We start from the raw sequence: 4,189 nt of genomic DNA, 5'->3' as shown, positions 1-4,189 counted from the left end.
GCCATCTTGGGGAAGGAGGTAGGGAGGGAGGGGGAGAAAAATTTAAAACTCAAAAGCTTATGGAGGTGATTGTTGATAATTCAAAATACATTACTTTAAAAGAAAGTAGCTAGAAACATAAGATCAAAAGCCAGAAAGAAAGAGAGAGCTGAGGGTGGGTTTATTCCCTTTTAAGCATCTACTTCGTCATTAGCGTTTCTGGATATGTAGCTAATAAAAGGACTCGTAGTCATCTTGAAGTATAAGTCTTTTATCCATATGTTATTTGTGGCTGGAAGAAAGCCTCAAAGCTCCCACATGGTAGACTAGAAGCAGAAAAGGCAACTCTGAGCATACCTCTTGAGATGGCCCCCATTACTCAAGGATTAGGAGCTGGAAGGAATCTTTGAGATCATCTAATCCTATCTTTTAATTTTACAAATGAAGAAAATGAAGCACTGAAATATTGTTACTTGACCAAAATCACTCAAGTAGTAAATAACAGCCAGGGTTCAAACTAAAGTGCTCGATTCCAAATCTAGTGTTCTTTTCACTATGCTATGCTTTGGCAGTATATCACAGTGCTCACTTATAACAAAATGCAAAATCCCTTTCGGTGTGGGTCTGAACTACAGATTTATATAAGACTAGTAGTTGATTAGGGGGCAACTAGGTGGAGCAGGGAATAAAGCCCTGAGCCTGGAGTCAGGAAAACCTGAGTTAAAACCCAGCCTCAGATACATACCAGTTGTGTGACCCTGGGCAAATCATTTAACCCTGTTTGCCTCAGTTTCCTCATCTGTAAAGTAAGCCAGAGAAGGAAATGGCAAACCACTTCTGTATCTTTGACAAAAAAAACAACAACCAAAAAACAAACCCAGATGGAGTCACAAAGAGTCAAACATGACTGAAATGACTGAACAATAGTAACAGTAGTTGAATACAGATAGAAAATATAGCTACGTGATATCCATAGAACCCCATTTACAAAGGTAATAGTCGCTGAGTTTCTTCAAAGAGCCCTTTCAGCCTTCTAACATTTCCCTTTATTCATGAAACACAGTATAGAAGAAAGTAATTCCAGAACCCAATTTCATTAAATCCCAACTTCCCTCAAGGTCACGAAGGTAGTAACCAGCAAACCACGTTGGGCAAGTTCCTACCATGTCATGCCTGTGCTATTTCAAAAGCCTTCTAGTTGGTCTCCCTGCCTCAGATCTCTCTTCATTCTAGTCCATTTTCCACTCACCTGTCAAACTGATTTTACTAAGAGTAAATCTGACCATGTCCCTCTCCCCCATTCAATCAACTACAGTGGTTCCCTATGGTCTCCAAGACAAAACATAAAATCTTTTTTTTTTTTGCTTTTTAAATCTCTACATAACCTAGCCTCTTCCTTCTTTCTAATCTTTTTTGCTCATAATACCACCCTATAATAATCTCAATAATCTGCAATCCAGTAACACTGGCATCCTTGTTGTTCCTTTCATTAGACACCCTATCTCCCAACTCCAGGCATTTTCACTTGCTGTCTCTCATGCCTGAAACACTCTCTTTCCTCATGTCTGCTTCCTAATTTTTCTACATTCCTTCAAATTCCAGATAAAATCTTACCTTCTGCTAGGAGCTGCTCTGAATCCCCCATGATGCTAGTGATTTCATTCTGCTGATTATTTCCAATTTATCCAATATATATCATCTTTGGATGTAGTTGTCTGAGTGATGTCTCTGCAACTAGAATGTAAACTCCTTGAGATCAGAGTCTGCATTTTTGCCTTTATTTGTATCCCAAGTGCTTAGCACAAGAACATAGTAGGTATTTAATAAATTCTTGTTATTAACTAAAACAAGGCTCTCTGACTCCAAAGTCAATGCTATTTCCACTGTACTAATTCAATTTAGCCAAACATTTGCTAAGTGATTACTACATGCAAAACACTGTGATAGGTGCTGGGGATACAGAGACAAAAACGAAACAATCTCTGTCCTCAAGGAACTCACGTTCTGCTAGACCTGTGTGATCTAGTTCAAATGGCTCTAAATGTATGCTGAATAATCATTAGCATATTTGACGTTTATGTAGATTTTAAGGTTTGCAAAGTACTTCACAAAATAACCTTATTTGAAAAAAGATGTAAAATCAAGAGAATTAAGAGTTATTAATATTATTTTTATTATTAATAAAACTATTGTTAATCACTAAATCACTGCAACAACCTCAACAATGAGCTAAGGCCCATTTTGTTTTTGTCTTCCCTTATTATACCTGTGGTTGAAGATTTCTTTCTAGGTTGACAAATCTATTGACACTCAGAAGATAAACACACAAAATAGAATAGGAAAATGAAAGACTTATGAGAGATTCTATTACTGATAACATTTAAATCTACTCTTTCTTTCACAAAGGTGATGTTGAAGATAGTGGCCCAGTCTCCATGGAATTAACCCCTTAACTATAGCAAACAATATATTGTGAAGAAGATAAGGTTAGGAAACATCTTAACTTCACACACAGACACACAGAAACACACACACACACACACACACACACACACACACACACACTCTGGTGAAATAGAGGATTTCCTTCCATCAGGCCAAGTAGTGAAACATACTGAACCTACTATGAGGTTAGATATCTTTAAGGTCTAATGAAGGGAAAACAATTCCTTTTCTATTGAAAAGTCATGGATTGATTGGGTTAGTGAGGCAGGTAAAAATGAAAAGGAGAAATGTATGTCTGCACAATAAAGTCCTTGAAGATTTTCATGTTATTTCAGGGACTTAACCATAAATCCTTGCTCCTTAAACAGTATATTCCCTTATCAGCTGGCTCTCAGGTTCTTGATCGGTTCTGAACTTGGCCAACTGGACAAAGTGGGCATAATGCATAATAAGTGGGTGGGTGGAGTGCAGAGAACATCTGTTATAGCTGTATAGAGAGCAGGAGGCTTGGGCAGGAAGAGAATCCAGTTAGCCGGAGACAGAGAAGACCAAGACAGCTTCCCAAGGAAGTCCTAGTATACGCAGCCAGCTCCACATTCTGCTCTGAAAAGAAAGGTGAAGAGTATTTTCTCATTCTCTCACCACTCAATTACATAGGATGGCTTCCAGGGCCAAGACTCAGCTCCCCAATCCCTGCGTCTTCTGGGCGGATCGGTCTGATTGGCTAGTATGCCTGCCCATCACAGAGTAGGGTCTTGGAAAGTTTCATTCAAGGTGGAGAAGTGTCGGGGCAAAGAGCACAATTGCAGTCGTGTGTTAGCTTCGAGGGGCAGCGGACAGCTGCAACAGCAGCATTAGCAGTGGTAGGAGAAACAGAAGACTAGGAGGAGTCAACGGACTGGTAATTTGGATCGTATTTTTTTTTCTTTTCTCTTTTTTTTTTCTTGAAAGGGAACGAAAGCGGACAAATCAAGCAAAAGCCAGGCGCTGTTAGCTATGTAAATAAACTATTTTTGCCCGCAATCTTGAGAGCCCTTTGGACTACAGATTCAAAACAACAACAAAGTAAATCAACCAATAATGCAAAGCCTATAGTGTCTGGGAATGGTTTTGCGCTGTTGGCTACCGAGGTCTGGGTCTTTCTCGGTAGAGGCTGACGGCGTTGCAACTTAGGTCTACAGTGCGCTCCTGAGCTCCTCGGCGTGACGGGTCTGGAGCAAGGGATTTCTAGAAAACGGCTGGGCAGCCCCGCGTTCCAGCTCCAGAGACTCCCGACCAGCTTGGGTAGCGGGGCTGCGTGCTGGGCAACGAAACCTGCTCGGGGGTGGGTGGGGGGGGGACCGAGGAAGGAGGCAAGGGCAGGCGAGGAAAGCGTGAGGTTTCCGAGGGTAACTTCCCATCAAAAACGTCCTTCCCTTTTGTGAACAATTCCAAAGAAGAAGGAAAAGAGGAAAGCACTGACTTTTTAGTACCCCTACCTCACCCGCTCGGGAAAACAAAACAAAACAAACGAAAACATCACCCAGGCAAACTCACATCAACCAAACAGCCCATCACTATCCAACCCCAGACTCCAAAGGACACCTTGAGGAACACTGACTTGGGATTTTAATTTAATTCATGGACTACCCTTTCAATGTGGGGCGTTTACTGAGGTGTCTGCTGCAGAAAGTCTGAGAGAGGGAGAGAGAGAGAGAAGAAAAGAGGAAAAGGCTGGCGAGAGAGAGAGAGAGAGAGAGAGAGAGAGAGAGAGAGAGAGAGAGAG

Source organism: Vombatus ursinus, unplaced genomic scaffold (assembly GCF_900497805.2).
Source record: "Vombatus ursinus unplaced genomic scaffold, bare-nosed wombat genome assembly UNPS02015255.1, whole genome shotgun sequence".
NCBI classification, from domain to species: domain Eukaryota; kingdom Metazoa; phylum Chordata; class Mammalia; order Diprotodontia; family Vombatidae; genus Vombatus; species Vombatus ursinus.
The sequence above is the reverse complement of the archived record's forward strand: the minus strand, read 5'-3'. Positions refer to the sequence as shown.